Source organism: Tamandua tetradactyla, chromosome 3 (assembly GCF_023851605.1).
Source record: "Tamandua tetradactyla isolate mTamTet1 chromosome 3, mTamTet1.pri, whole genome shotgun sequence".
Lineage (NCBI taxonomy): Eukaryota > Metazoa > Chordata > Mammalia > Pilosa > Myrmecophagidae > Tamandua > Tamandua tetradactyla.
Genome location: NC_135329.1, coordinates 51,647,033 through 51,663,864, shown reverse-complemented (window position 1 = coordinate 51,663,864; position 16,832 = coordinate 51,647,033). Strand labels below are relative to the sequence as shown.

Below are 16,832 nucleotides of genomic sequence, written 5' to 3'. Positions count from 1 at the left end.
AACGGTGGAGAGGTGCCTCTCCAGGGGTTATGGCCTTCCCAGAGCAGCCCAGAGCTGGTGATTGAGCGGGGGGGGGGGGGGGGGGGGGGGGGGCTATAGAAGGCCAACATTTCCAAGCAATGGGAGCTACTGCCCACAGTAATATTCTCTGCAGAGCTCCCTGTCTGTAGGCCAAGGCTTCGTTGGGCCTGAGCTGTGGTGTGACTTCTTTCTCCGCCCTCTTCTGATTCTGCCTCCCCACCCCTTTTCACAAGTGGTGATCCCTAATAAACATCTTATTCTCCAAGCACTATCTTAGGGTCTGAATCCAAAGAACCCAACTTAACCCAACTTAACGCAACCCAAGTTCTTATAGTGATCCTTTGTCTAAAACTGACTGTTCTGGGCGGGCCACGGTGGCTCAGCAGGCAAGAATGCTTGCCTGCCATGCCAGAGGACCCGGGTTCGATTCCTGGTGTCTGCCCATGTAAAAAAAAAAAAAAAAACTAAAACTGACTGTTCTGCTGTGGCTATTAAAAATAGAACTCTAGCTACTTTCACAGAGGCAGGTGGCTAACAAGGACAACTTCTCCCTATGCCAGGTCCTTAGGTTCTTCTGTAATGCCTGGGAATTAGCAGTTGTGGTATTCTAATATTTATCTCTGTTAAAACTGCAAGCTAACTGCCTAAATAAGCCTAGATTTGCAACCTTCCCAAATAACTGAAACCATTCTTATGTATTATTTTTTCTCGTATTATTTAACAGCTTATCTTTCTTTATACTAAAGTATAATTCAGATACAACAAATTTCAGTCTTTTTTGGTGCACTTCTTCATATACACTCACAATCAAGATATAGAACTTTTCCATGAAACCAAAAGTTCCACTGCACCCCTGTTTTAGCCATCCCTCACTTTACTTTCTAGCCTTTGGTAACCACTACTTTATTTTCTATTTCTGTAGTTTCGCCTTTTCCAGAAGTCATAGAAATCGAACCAAACAGAAAGTAGTCATTTGTATCAGACTTATTTCATTTATCATAATTCATTTGGGAGTCCTCTATGGTGCTCTGCATATCAGTATTTCATCCTTTTTGATGAAATGTCCCCAATAGAGAAATGTTTCCTAAACATTCACACACAGGTTTTTGTGTAAATGGAGGCTTTTATTTCACATGGGTACATACCCAGGAGTGGTATTGCAGGACGGTATGGTAAGTGTATGTTGAAATTTATTTTGCTCTTAACTTCTGTGATAATCTACATCTGCCATTTGATAAAACTTTGTGCAGAAAAGAAAGGTTCATCTTTTGTGCACAAAGAAAATGCCATCTTCCCTCTGTGGCGAAATTTTGGTATGGGGACAATATTTATCAGCATTTGGTTGGTGTCTTGAATTTAACCCTTATCACCTGAGTGGCATTTTTAAGCTCCATTTTTTTTCATTTCTAATATGAAATAACAAGGGCATGTAACTTACCTCCTTAGTGGCCTGATGTGAAAAAGCAATATTTAAAAAGAGAATAAAGAAATATGCTCACAAATATTTTACAAGCAGAAGCATCACATAATTATGAAAAAGTATGATGATGACGGCAATGCTTTTATAATTATTTTGTAACTGTTAGTTAGAACTATTTGAATTTACATTGTCTTTCAAGTCCCATTTGTGGCTGACGGCTGACATTTATAAGATGGCTGTGACAGGGTGCAGCTTTTTGCTGGGGAAAAGAGCTGTACTCTAGCCTAGACTTAAGTAGCTCATATGGTGACTGATCCTCTGACCTTGGACTCCTTAACCTCATCCTCTAGTGAATGGAGCAAAAACTGCCATAAGGCACCCTTTGTTTGCACAATTTCTTGTAATTCTGGGGACCAGAGTCAGTAGCGTCCAACTTGTATATATAGTCTGAAGTATATAAACCCTTTGCTAGATAGTTTTTAGGGGGTACTAAAAGTTCACTATTTAAAGTACAGTGACAAAATAACAGGAAAAAAATGTGGAAACCATAATAATACTTCTTCAAGAAGAGTGGGTAATGCAAATAAGAACTATAATGCTTCAAAACTCTAAAAGCAGCAAAAGAACATGATTTTCCCACATCTTTATCCATCAGAAACATGGCTTTTACTCCAAACTCCAGGGGCCAGGGAGAGACTTTTATTGTAAATAATAATATTCTCACTATTCTTGACATCAGGTCAGATTTTACCAACTTTCCTGGTTTAATTGGGCAGCAGCGTCCTATCGCCGTTTGAGCAGAGCCATTATCCAATACAAGGGAAATGAGGACAGGGCATGAGAGCAGTGTTTTTTCTTGTTTTGTAAAAATGCAAGATTCTCTTGTTTTGTAAAAATTTCAAGATTTTCTTGTTTTGTAAAAATACAAGAAACGTGTGGAAAGCACCTACTCTGCCGATGCCCTAGGGACACAAACATGAAATCATTCATGCCTTTCCCCCTAAATGGCATCCGGTGTCACTTTTCCACAGGATAGGATGTTTGCTGGGGGGCAGTGAAGGGTAATTCGATCTCCCCACACATCTGGGCACTTACTTGGCCCTTTTACAAGGGCAGAAAACAATTTTAGAATGAAGTGATGGGAAGAGCTAGGAAAACAAAAATATTCGTTGTGGCTAACGGACTTTTTTTTCCTGGGTGAATTTTTCTCAACCATTCAGAACTCCATTTCCCATCAGGCAATCCTTGGAGTTAGCGCCCTCTATTCTTCCTTTGCATTTGCCTTCCTCTGCAGCATCCTCCAGGGCCTTTGGTGATAAGGCCTCGGCTCTCTTTGTGCCAACTAGGATATGGCATTTTCTGCTATCACAGTGCTTCTCAAAGAACCTGTAAGGAGGAAACAGATACTTGCATCTATCAATCTTTTATTATTTATTATTTCCAATCTGTACGGGCAGATAGTTCATAAAACACAAAACCCGAATTTTTTAGAAAAATGAAAAAAAAAAAAGAAACACTGACAAAGTATAAGCCCCAATTGTTAAAAATAAATGTTAGAGTCAAGTGATGTACAATTATTCCGTCACCTCTCAATTTCTGTCCTTCCAACATTGAGAGCTGGTAACAGCCAGTTCATGAACCATGGCTGGTCCTTGCTCCACATGCTGATAACTGGAGAGCATGGCCTCTCATGTCTAACATTCTGCCTCTCCTTTCCCAGCAGCCACTTCTACTAGTCTTTAGTTATAACTAGTTGGAGCAGCAGAGGAGCAGGGAAAACGTTTAGATGGTGAAGACCAAGTCGACAGTTGAGACTGAGTGACAGTCATATAGCATATATATTAGCAGGGGAGTAGAAGTTCTGGAAGAGATTGCTACAGATTTGAGAGAAACACAGAGAAGACACACAGTAGAAGCTCTTATTGTCAGTGTGACATTCTCCTTGCTTTGAATTTGGAAGAGCTGGTGAGTTTCAACATTGTTTTCCTGACTGAATTTCTATGTCCTTTTAGTGAATGTGGAAAACATATTGACGTGTAAATAAAAACTCCCTGTAGGAATACCGAGAGATATAAAGCATTTGGAGAATTTCCCTGCAGCTCTTTTATTCCACGCAGCTTTAAAATACATATCACAGTGAATACAGATTATTTTTCCTCTTCTTCATTGAAAACTGTTACATAAGCCTTCCTCCAAGTTGTTAGTTTCTCTTTCTAACCATATCTTAACTGCTAAACAGTGTTACATTCATTTGTGATCACAAATTATTTAACTTTACATCATTTTGTGACATTTAGATGATTTCCAATTTATTTCCCAATATAAATAGCAGTAAAATTGATATTTTGTGTTTATAGATTTTTATTTCATAGGTTGTTTGTGTGTCTTTTGTTAATTACCTGTACAGATATTTTTATGTTCATACATCTGTATTTCCACATTGATAGTATAAGTTCCTTGGTATTAAAAAATAACCATTTGTTCTCATATTATTATATTTTCACACAAAATCATTGTTTGTAAATGTTGGTAACTACATTTACATTTATTTTCAGTATGTTTTTTTTCACTTTTATGTTGACTTAGCTCCTTAATGTGATGGAAAGGGAACCATACAAGAAAAAATGGGATCAAGTAGCCAGTCTAACACTTCTGGTTGGGCTTGGACAATTTGTTTACCTTCTCTGAACCATTTGATTTCATCTCTTCTTCACTAGTATATTGATTTAGAATAGGCTCCTTCTAATTGGGATCCCATTTTTTTTGTTGTTTTTTTTAATTGCCGTCCTCAACATTTATTTTCTATCTCATCCTCTGAAATGACTGTTCAAGCATTTTTCAGCATAGCCACATTGCAGTAAATGGGATGGTAAGAGGCAAAGAGGAAGATAGGACTTGGAATTATGTATAATTTTTCTGTACACACCCTATTGGCCAAAATTAAGTCACAAAGCCATATTTGGTTCTTAAATGGGAGACTGTCATTTAGATGGATAGATATTGGGAGGCAAGTGTCTATCGCAGCCTACACCTTTGACCATCCAGGTATATATGCTCACTCTTCTTCCACCTAGAGCATTCTTTCTCCTAAAGAACACCCTGTTCCTTGGTTATAACATCTGGCTCAAATTCCAAAATCCCTTGCTGATGGACAGCTCTCAACATCAGGTTTGGTTGTGACTCCTCACAGATCAGTTAGCTATAAATTAAACTACAAGCTGTTTACTGTACTGTACCTAACATATCATGGTGTATGAGGAAAGGAATTGCCAAAATATAAAATATCACCTAAAAAAGAAAGTATTGAGAAAGACACATGGCAGTTATTTTCCATAGCAATGACCAGAATTATGTTGGGTTTCCTATCCTGAAAGATTCGTTGACCTGATATTGAAGGGTACTCCTTAGTAAACCCATCTACAGCTGTTGGTACTTCTCTGGAGAAACTAATTTATCCTTCTTCCTCTGTTACTCCAGCTTTGCTCTCAGGGGGGTTCTTCATTGCCATTTCCTCTCTTTAGAAAATATGCTCTTCAGAGAAGCTACCCAGTATTCCTTTCAAACAAATGTAGCTTGATAGTCCAGAGGTGGCATGAGAAGTCAATACTTATAGGCTTTTGAAAGTCGGACATGTGATTTCTTTGACGTATTATTTCCTCAAAAACTTAGTAGGCTTTTGGACGTTGTATGCTACTGGTAATTTCCATGTGTAAGTAGTAATAGCCAAAACCCATTACTAGATATAAACCATTGCTTGATTCTGAATACTGCCTTCTTTTATTTAGTGGTGTGTTAGCTAGATTCAGTTGTCAACTTGGCCAAGTTATTGTACCTGTTTATCTGATTGGGCAAGCGCTGGCCTGTCTGTTGCAATGAGGACATTTCATAGGATTAGGTCATGATCACGTCAGCTGCATCCACAGCTGATTCCATTTGTAATCAGCCAAAGGGGAGTGCCTTCTGCAATTAGTGATGCTAAATCTAATCATGGGAAGCCTTTTAAAGAGGACTCGGAGGAGACAGATTCCATTCTTGCTTTGGCTGGTGAGCCTCTCCTGTGGAGGTCATCCAGGCCATCCATCGGAGTCATCGGCTTCGCAGCCTGCCCTGTGGATTTTGGACTCTGTTCCTACAGTCACGTGAGACACTTTTATAAATTTTACATTTGCAAGTGTTCCCTCTTGATTCTGTTTCTGTAGAGAACCCTAACTAATACAAGTGGTCTCTGAATTCTGTTTACCCAATTTTGCATAGCTAAATGCTGATTAACTTGAAAGAAAGAAGAGATTTCATAGGAAAACTTTCACTTTTTTTCTACATTGTAGTTCATCTCTGAACATAGATTGTCTATGTTTAACATAAATTTATCTCTTTCTTATATAATTTTGCCCAAACCAGTCAGAATTAGACAGTGCACATGAATTGTTGGAGCACAAGTATTTTTTTCTTTCTTGTGGCTTTGTATTGCCCACACATGCTTCCCATTTTGTGCTCCAAAATGGTTGCTCCAGTTCTTCCCAACAGATCTCTATTTCAGGAAACATTCAGAAGGGACGAAGGAAGGAAAGGATACATTTAGTCATATGACCACACCTGAAAATAAAAAGGCTGGGAAATGCAGCGTTTAGCAAGGTAGCCGTGTGCCCAGATAGAAATTATTTTACCATTATAGAAGGACAGAATAAATTTTGGGGGTCCCTAGGAGTCTCTGTCATACACATCCATTTTAAATTAAAGCCTAAAATCCGATTTTTACAAAGAAATAAACTGAAGGAAAAGATGGCCAGAAAGAGCATTGAAAAGTACACTCTACTTATGGCCAAGATGCTGGGGTTCAAATTTGAAGTCTGCTACTAAGTGTTTCATCTTGGGCAAATATTTCCCCTTTCTGATGTGTTTTCCTCACCTGGAAAAGAAAGGATTGAACTAGATTAACATTTTCAAAACAGACTTCTGTGGAATACTAAATCTTAAAATTGTAATAGGCATTCACGACAAAGAATTTTTGTACACAAAATTAGGAAATGTTTAATGTTATATCAGTCATTCTGAGGTTCACAACATCATAAACAAGATTCTGTTACTCTTTCTATAAATAATTTAAACCCATCAGATGCAATTTGTTCTAGTCCTAGACTATTTTATTACTCAATCATCTATTAACAGTAAGTAAAACTTAATGTGGGGAATTCTGAGGCAAATGACTTCTGAAGTTCCTTCCTATGCTAAGGTTCTGTAATATCAAAATACATTATCAAGCTCTTCCCACTGACAACATCCATTTCATTATTTACTAAATCTGTTTATAGTCTACCATTCCTGAAATTCAGATAAGGAAGGTTACAACAAAATAAGGCTAAATAACAACAGTTATTGGAATAGAAGAGCGAAACTGATTCATATCTTCACATAGTTAGTCTGTCAGTTTTGTTGGTCAGTCAGCTAGTTAACCAGCTAAACTCTGGAGTGAACAGAGGGAGTTAAATTTGCAGGGATTGAAATCGCATGAGACCTCTTACTAAGGATTAGCAGCTAGGGAGGGGGTTGGATTGAGGGAGTTGGCAGGCGAGGTCCCCCAGGCAGGCAGAAAGCATGAGCCCCTGCAGGGCAGGCTGACAGGAAGCAGTTCAGTGCCAAACTGGAGGGACAGCAGACTTCCAGCCTCTTTGACAATTCTGCTTAGGGCTGGCTTTGTGTGCGTGTAAATCATTCAGATAATTGCTGTAATTCTGTGCTTAGCTTGGCTGCTAAGACCTTGGTTCATGAATATTCATAAGATCTATCCACACTCCACTATTACTTAAATTTTCCTAGACAGCTTTCATGCTGAGACTACCAGCATGTTTGTGCTGGGCTGGGGATGGTGATGACTTCTTGTCTGGGTTGCAGCAGGTCGAGCATGGCCAAGGGAAACTTCCCCATGCCCCCCTATCCAGGTGATGAGAGGAAAAGGCACTTGTGGATAAATCAGTTTGGCTTCTCTCCTGGCTTTGGCCTTATTTGCTTATTCTTACATTTTTTGTTCTCTGAGTTCTGTGCCAGGCACTGTGCTTAGTGTAGATGTTCCTGGCAAAAAAGATAGAGTGAGTATATATCTTCAAATGCAGGCATGTCTGGTCTGCAAGAGAGAATTGTATGTAGTCCCTCAGAGAATAATGATGATTGCTAAATGAGGATGAGCTCAGAGGTTTACAAGTTGAGAGGAAGTTCACAAAATCAAATTGGGAGTGAGTGGAAGGTTAGAAAATGATGGCTTCTCATGGGATTCAATATCTAAGTTGAGCTTTAATATTACATCACATAAACCATATATAATCATTGTAGAAAATACAGATGGACAGAAACATCATTTGAAATTCTTGACCCAATTTTGTGGTGTATACTTTTAGACTTTTTCCTGTGTATGCATTTTTATCAATACCAACAACAAAAAGAATCATGCCATATGGAGTTTTATACCCCATGCTTTCAACTGTGATGACTAAGTTCATGTGTCAACTGGGCTAGGTTATGGTGTCCAGTTGTTTGGTCAAGTAAGACTGGTCTGACTGTTACTGGGAGGGTATTTTGTGGCTTTAAATCATTAATCCATTGATTGAATCTATAATCAACAAAGGGGGATTGCCTTCAGAAATGGGAAAAATCTCATTCAATCATTTGAAGGCCTTGAAGAGAGAACTGATGATCTTAGCAGTCAGAAGGGAGACTCTCCATCTCTACTTCCATGGGGAATGCACTGAAGCTTTCATATATATCTTGTCGGTTCTGTTTCCCTGGAGACTACTGATTAATATTACAGATTATTTTACTGCAAGTGGAGATTGGCAAACATATTTGAACTAAATCTTGATGAGCAAGTAAGAAGTTTCCAGGTAAGAGGGAGTCAAGGAAAGTGGTTCAGACTGAGAAAGCATTAGCTGTTACTCAGAGGTGCTAGAGTAGCAGCTCTTGGGTCTGAACAATGCACAGATCTCTACAAGAGGATGAGGCAGGACAGGAGGTGCAGACAAGACAGTACAGTGCTTCCCTACCAAAGGTTTTTGTGGAGGGGCATGGTGATTTGTGGAATCATTCTAAGGGTGGATGAAAGCAGAGAAAACCATAGAAGGCCTTTAAGTGAGGTTTTAGTGGGGACTGCTAAACCCCTGACCATGGCCACACTAGGTCAAAACATGGAAAATGGACTCTCCAAGTTTGGCGTCTCTGCTATACTCCCAGAAATAAAGACCTTAGAAATTTTAGCATTTGACAATTTAACATAGAGCATTCATTAGTTTGTCTTGTTTAAGTCTCAGGGCTAAAAGTGAATAAATTTTGAATATCCATTCAAACAACAACTCAAATGATTCAGAAAAAGCAATATAGACCATAAGATTTCAGTTTTGTTGGATCACTTTGGAGCTATTCATACAGGATCTTTGGGGAACACTATATTCAATCTAAAGTATTTCTAGAACAATTAATCCCTGATGGACTAGTAAATCAGGGACTTCTAGGTGAATTAGTCATTAGAGTTGACTTATATACAAACACATGAGAATGTATGTTTGCATTACAATGAACTTTTCTGGAAATGCATGTAGCAAACTTAGAGTAAATTTGGGGGAGTCAAAGCAGTTTAGAGGAAGCCGATCATTTGTACTTTATCTGATATATTTTCCACCTTTTAATAAGAAATATGTATATGTTTACAATATAAAGATAATGCTATCATAATGTAAAGTTGATTTTTATCTTATTCAAAAGGGAAACATTTTTATTTTAAAGCTATTTAGAAGGAAAAATCTACAGGACATTGCATCTGATTGAGTGCATGACACAAAGGAAACAGCACAAGGGCGATTCCTCGGTCTCTGGCTCTCAACTGTTAACATGAAAGCCTGATCCCCACATACAGTGATTTAGTGAAGATCAGACCCAGAAATGTGGGTATCAGGAGGACTGTATAGATGCTGGCAGTGTTCCTGCATGCAGGTCTCGGAAATGATGGTAAAGTTTAAGTTAATATATACAGGACACGTTTTTGCACATCTAAAATTGTTTTAAATTGTTTACAAAAGGCTGATGTCAATGACGTAGAAGCAAAATCTATTTGTAAAAATGTTCACACTGTCTAAGATACTAAACAAAGAAAGGAGCATACCCATAGGAATATGTGGGTTCCCACTCATGGTATATATTAACACACAATGTTCTTTCTTTCTTAAAAGAGTAAAGACAGTAAAAGGAGACAGCCTATGCAAGTCCATCCAGTTAAAAATGTTTGCTAAACTAACAAAGAAACAGCAACAATAGAAGGCCATAAAAGCTGAGCGTGGTAACACTGTGTGATAAGAATAGATGAGCTACAGTTCATGGGTCAAACTGGCACTCCGCCTGTTTTTGTAAATAAAGTTTTATTGGAACCAAACCACCCTCCTTAGTCCACATATCTCATGCGGTTGCTTTTAAGCTACAGTTGAGTAGTTATGACACAAAGTAAGCTGCAAACCTTAAACTAATCATTACCTGTCCCTTCACAGACTTTGCTGCAAAGATTAAAATCACCCCTAAATTTGTCTGCTTGTTAGGGGTTGGTTTACATATTAGCAGTCACAGGTTGATAGAAAGATCAGACTAAGCTTTCATAGTTCAGAAGCAGTGGCTTGTCCCAATGCCTTAGGTGTGCCAAGTAGCACTAAACCAGAACTCACTCCAGCTTACCACTTCTTATGGATGATGAAATGTACACTGTGCCCCTGCTCTGCACGCTGACTAAGCATGAGAATCCAGTAAGGTATTCCCATGAGAACCCCTCCACCAAGGTACTTGTCGGTGACTCTTTGGGAAACCTCTCAGTAACAAGAAAACTGCACTCATCTGCAATAGCCGGCATGTGGTGAGCTTTTCCAAGGCACATTTCCCTTATGGCAAATGGATTTCCCCACTGGGCATAGAATTTCACAGAGTTCTACCATCGAAGAGTGATGAATCAGTGAAAAAAAAAATCAGTGCTTGTTAAAAATGCAGATTTCTGGGACCCACCCATCTCAGACCTACTGGACATTTAAGAGTGACCCAAGAAATTGGGGGGTACCTCGTGATTCTGATGTATACCTCTAATCCGTATCTTGAGGACTGTTCCATAGAATCCTTTATAGCGATAAAGCTTCAGTATTCTGTGAATACTTGGCTTGCTTTGCATTTCATGTCTCAAATGAAATTTCACTATGCTTCTATCTCTCTATCATTCCAAGCTTGAGGGTATTCAAACCGTGTGAGATTCAGTGTTGAAAAGGGTTTATACCAGTTGAAGTTTGCGTTATTATATTCGTTTCATGCATTTAATTCCTGTTGAGACTTTAAGTGCGGGCAGCTGGATCTCTATTCCAGGTGCTATGCCTCACAAATCCTTGACATCTTTCCTCTCCGTTAGCTATCAAAGACCAGCTGCAACAGAACTAACAAACTGACTGCCTACATTCAGCCTTCCATTCGCCTGGGTGACCACCACTGAAGAAGACGGAAGCCCCAAGGTGGTATTTAGCAGTCCTGAGCTGCAGGCAAGCCTTCTTTGTAGCTTGGCTACCTAAAATATAAGAGTAGTGGTTTCGGCTAAACTAGATGCATTTATATCTTAAAAATTGTTTCTATGGAGAGAGGAAGCAGAGCAAAAGTTTAATGATTCATAAAAACTTCTGTCAGGAAACCTTTGAGGTTTTTATAAGGGTGGGTATTCCACCCTTACATAGCTTTCTTTGCCTGTTGGGGTATTGTGTAGTTAAAGAACAGTTGGCAGGCTGTCAACTCCAGGAAATTTCTGGAATATCTAGCTCACAGAATTAGCTTGTACCCAACTCTAAAATCTTTAGTGCTGATTTAACCAACAGTGATTAACCGATTTTCTGTATATAAAATGCCAGAGTCAGTAGACAGGGGCTTCAGGAATTAAGACCTGATCACTGCTTTCAAGGAGCTTACTGGTTGAAACAGGCACTTAAAGAGTATAAGAGTTTATCATACTGTGTTTTGTGTAAGAGGGGTATACATTTCAGTCTCCCCACTGGATTGAAAACCAGAGGTAAGAGACCACCTTTTAGTTCCTCTCCAGGCACTCATCAGCTCCTCTAAAAAAGAATGTGTGCTCAGCATGAGCTATATTGAATTGACCTAAACTCCCATTTAACCTTTTGCTTTTATAGGATCAGAAAACATCATACAAATCTAAGTTTTCCAATCAGAAAATCAGATGTACTAAGTCATTCTTGTCTGCGGTTCTCAGCATTGAAAGTGTGGTTAGTCCCATTGAAACCTATGCTCAGTTGCAGGAAAATATCAAAAACTTTGGCTTGTTTTAACAGGAGAAGAGCCCTGAACCTCACAGTGATGTTCCCAAGCTTTCATTATACTCTGGCAGTATAGTTTCCTCTATTAAATACACCCATACCCCAGCATATTCTACCGTCTAGAGGGTTCCTCTTCTCTCCTAACTTCCTCTTCAATAATTCCTTGCCCTATGTCCATTTTTTACTAGACCCTCCTAACGGAATAGTCAGAGAATCTGATAAATTGATAATAGGAAAATCTAACGAGATGAAATAGTCTTAGATTTGCATTTTGAAAGGAGTTTTTTAGAGACAAAAGATCTTTGCAAATAGAAGGAAAAAAGAAATCAGTTTCAGGGAAATAAGAAAAATAGTTTCAGATGGCTATTTTTTTCATTGGTAAAATTCAGTAACAAATTTCACCATTTTAAACTCTACCTTTCAATGTTTTTAGTACACTCACAATGATACGCATCCATAGTCACTATCTAGTTCCAGAAAATTTTCATCACCCTGAAAAAAAAGCCCTTGCCTGTTAACTAATTACTCCCCATCCTTCCTATGCCCCCCAGCCACTGGTAACCAGTTATCTGTTTTCTGTCTTTAAGGATTTGCCTATTCAGGATATTTTGTATCTGGCTTATTTTAGGCGTGTTTTTTTTTGTGGGGGGTGGTGGTGCATGGTCCGGGAATCGAACCCGGGTCTTCTGCATGGAAGGCAAGCATTCTACCACTGAACCACCCATCCACCCTTTGAAATCTGGCTTTTTTAGTGTAATGTGTTCAAGTTTCATTCATATTGTAGCATCTATCAATCAATACTTCAATTACTTTTTGTGACTGAATAATATTGCATTGCAAAGATGTATCTTATTTTATTCCTTCATTCATCAGTTGATACATGTTTGAGTTGCTTCAATATCATTCAACTATTGGGATTAGTGCTGCTATGAAAATTCATATACAAGTTCTTATTTGGACATCTGTTTTCAGTTCTTTGGGTTGGATACCAAGGAGTGAAATTTCGGGTCATATGCTAATTATATGATTACCCTCTTGAGGAATTGCTAAACTATTTTCCATAGAGCCTGCCACATTTTACTTTCCCACCAGTAATGCATGAGGGTTCCAATTTCTCCAGTTCCTCGCCAACACTTGTTACTTTCCATCTTTTTTGATTATAAACTTTCTAGTAGATGTGAAGTGGTACCTTACTGTGGTTTTGATTTGCATTTCCTGGCTGACAGTCACGTTTTCGATGCTTATTTTCACACGAAAGCTGCTGGTTCCTCACACTTGTGATTGGAACTGCCTTAAAACATGTTTTCTAGGACAGATATTAAGAGACTGTGTTAGAGTGAGTTGTCAACTTGGCCAGGTGAGCATACCTAATCTTGTTGCTGCGGCCATAAGCCAACGGTAGGTGAACCTCATCTGTTGCCAATTACATCTGCAGTCAGCTAGGAGGCGTGTCTGCTGCAATGAGCGACGTTTGACTTAATTGGCTGGTGCTTAAATGAGAGAGCCCAACGTAGCACAGCCTAGCAGCTTGGCATTCCTCATCTCAGCACTTGCAGCTCAGCCCAGGCCTTTGATGATACAGAAAGAAGTCACCCCGGGGAAAGTTGTTGGAACCCAGGGGCCTGGAGAGAAGACCAGCAGAGACCATCTTGTGCCTTCCATGTAAGAAAGAACCTCAGTGGAAAGTTAGCTGCCTTTCCTCTGAAGAACCAACAAAATAAATCCCCTTTTATTAAAAGCCAATCCGTCTCTGGTGTGTTGCATTCCGGCAGCTAGCAAACTAGAACAGAGACTTTAAAAAAAAAAATAAGTTAATCTTTAAAAAAGAAAATCACCTAGATTCTTATCTTGAGGATCATACTTATCCATAGTATAGTATTAAATACCTTAATAAAAATAATACTTGAAAGCATTTAAAGCAACTCTTATAAATCAAATCATGTATTTCTATTGTTTTGCTAAGTGGTTTTAGAGATATGTTCCCTCAGCAATAAGTCTTGCTCCAAATAAAAATACTTTAAAATATAGTAAGCTTTTATATAGAATATGACTAACTGAAAAATAACATCATAAAAATTTAATATGAAATAGATCTAATAAAAAGCATCCCACTCTCGTTTGCTTTGACAGAGCAGCGTCAGACTATCTAATGCCATAGAGTGCATCCAATTTTAGAACTGGAAGAGACTCAGAGAATTCCAAATGGCCCTGGGTTTTTATAGATGAAGAGCCTTGTAGTCATATATTTGAAGGGACTTTCCCACGGATGCATCAGAATTGAGTCCAGATCTCCTGACTCATGATCCAATCTCTAAGTTCCCTGGAGGGCAAGAAAACATTCTTAGTTGTCAGAATAAGGGCTCAAGTGAGGAGACAGTGGGGTAGAGTGGAAGGAAAAATGGACAAAGCAGGACTCCTAGGCTCTAGTTACGGACCTGCCATTTACTTGGTCGGTCACTTCAGAATTATTTCAACCCTCCATCTCAATTGAGTTCTCAGTAAAATGGGGATTTTTAGGTATTAAACTGTAGATAATGAACAGATAGTGCTCTGGAAACCATGCAGTGCTGGGCAGGTGAAAGCTACTTTAACCATGATTGTCGCTACTATTATTGTTTATTACTAATTAATGGCTACCTAGCCCAGCTCCAGTCGGCATTGCTGCTTATCATCTGAGCAGAGGGCAAAGCTCTTAACAGATATCATGCCTTTCATCTTCACACATCCTTTTCAGGGGTAACTGTAGCAAGGGATTATCAGTCTCATTTTTCAGACAGAGAAACCAGGGCTGCAGCCTCTGCATTTGGCCGTGCTGACTCATCAGCCTTGTGAATGTGTGATTCGGTACCCCCTGTTTTAGAGAAGGCAAAAGGTCACAAAGGGAGAGGGAGAGGGAGCACCCCAAACAGATAATCCTTCTTTTTTTCCCCCCTTTTTACAATCACTGTGAAATTATTCATCTCAGAGAAGCTCTGCAGACACAATGCTTAATTCACTAAGTAGTGAGAAATTTACATTCGTATATCATATATTAAATCAAAACTGATTTGGGGATGAATGATACCCAAGATCCTTGTAAAGGCATGCGTTCTCATTAAACAAAAATTCAATGGACTAGGGAATAGATAAGGGCATAATATTTTCTGCTTTAAATAGCAAGGCAATTGGTTCAGAGAGCACTTATCAACAGCAAGGCTGTCCATGCCCAGGTGCAAATCAAACCAAACATTGCAAAAATGGAAGTGTCCATTAATTTCAATTGTTTAAAAAGCCATGATATTTATTGTTACTGCCCTTTGCTCTGATCTGGTGCATTTACATCCATTCTTCCCAAAAGCATTGTGAAGCAGGTGGGTCAGGAAGCATCAGCCTCATTTGACTGAAAGGAGGGTGAAGAAGGATCAGAGGCTTCTGCAAGGTCATGCGCTTTCTTAGTGTCAGTATGAGACTCTGAATTCCCAGGCATCAGTGATGCTTTGGATTTGCTGTAGACTCTGCTGCTTGAACCTTGGTCATCTTCCAGCCAAGACCCCAGAAGGTTCCCAAACAACGGGACACCTCATGTCAGTTGGTGTGTGCTCCGTGACAATTGTGCCCCCACCTTGCCCAGCATCAGCTGCATGTCCACGTCCAGTTGATTTCCCACTCCAAGTGCTCATTGGAAAATCAGGAGGGTAGAGTTGGCCTCTCACCTTTTCAAACTGCATTTTGAGCCTTTGGTAATCAAGATTTAAATGAGTTTGAGGGGGTGTGGTGAGTCCCCGATGGGGTGCTTTCCACATCATAAATTCTCAGTGCATTGTTCGTTATAGCTCAGAGCTGCTATCCAGAAGGAATGCACATATGAGCCATTTGAGGGGCTGAATGATCACTGGCTTATTAGAGCAGGTGGTCTCTTCACATCAGAAGTGAGGTTACTATTTATCCTGTAAGAGGGCCACTGGCGTTGAACTGCTTTATAGCACAGCTGGTCTGGAATGAACCCGTGGCTAAATTTTAGAGCTTTCCTAGTCTCCTCCATTTATACACAAAGCCTGACTGCCCAGATGCCAGTATCACCCAAAAGAGAACATGCAGCTAAACATTTTCCGTGTATAGGTATGAGTAATATTTCTATTGGATATATGCTGTGTGTTCTGTCTTCATTTCTATTTATTTCCTTATTTTCACGGAATAATCAGTTTGAGACCTTGTCAACACAGTAAAACTCAAAGAGACAGCCAGAGGCAGATTCAATTCTGGGGAAATACAGAAAAGACCGATTATCATGAAAACCCTCAATTTGCATTTTGCTCTCCTTGTAAGTCATAATACCAGGAAGCTAATGCAATCCCCTGAAAGAAGTCTTTTATATCTAATGACAAGGCTATATGCCTCCAGGGTGGTTAGATTATATATTTTTCATCACTCATCTGAAATGGCCCCTCTTCTCTTCTGTCCTCGTCACTCTCCCAAGGAGGGTAGATGTGTTTCCTGTGGAAGGGACCCAGCCATCCAATCTGTACAGCAGAGAGATCTATTATGTGTGTTTCCTGATTTCTTCTGGCGAGAGAGACTGGTTTAGCTGTGTCTCCAGGCTACCAGCAGGGAGATTGGGTGTACCCCACGAAAGCGCAGGCAGCCATTCTCCTGCAGCCAGGGACCCATAAATCCCGGGAACGGTGGGTCGTGTGCATTTCGGCGTGTACGCTCCATGCCTCCCTGAGATTGTTCTTTAATCATCTAGGTATTAAAGATGGATTCTGAAGAGCATTCCCAAAGGGAGTGTGTTGTATACATTTCTCTCCCTGCTTTGAAGAAATTCATATCATTATTGTATCCAGTCTCTCTCAAACAGCCAACCAAACAGGAGGGGGAGTGCCACAATTCTAGACTTGAGCCGACTACCAACAGCTGCAAGGTTAATTATGGCTCTCCCTCCCTTTTTCTCCCTCTCTTTAAAATCTCTGCTTTAGAAATAAAAGATAAGAAATTCTTTAGAGTAATTATAGACTGCCGAGCCCTTATGGTAATAATAAAGGAAAACATCTGACTGATTTACTGCAGGAAGAGGCAGTGACAGTAGC

The 16,832-nt window shown here is 39.5% G+C and overlaps 1 long non-coding RNA gene across 1 annotated transcript in view; it reads right to left on the bottom strand.

Annotated features, from left to right (window-relative positions):
- Positions 1 to 2,128: 2,128 nt before the first annotated feature.
- The window catches only part of LOC143676076 (uncharacterized), a 34,431-nt gene continuing 19,727 nt past the window's right edge, over positions 2,129 to 16,832 (bottom strand). The window contains exons 2-3 of the long non-coding RNA XR_013171795.1: positions 12,956 to 13,072; positions 2,129 to 2,827 (exon numbers count right to left, since the gene is read on the bottom strand). This is a non-coding gene — a long non-coding RNA (uncharacterized LOC143676076). The remainder of the gene's footprint in view (positions 2,828 to 12,955; positions 13,073 to 16,832) is intronic.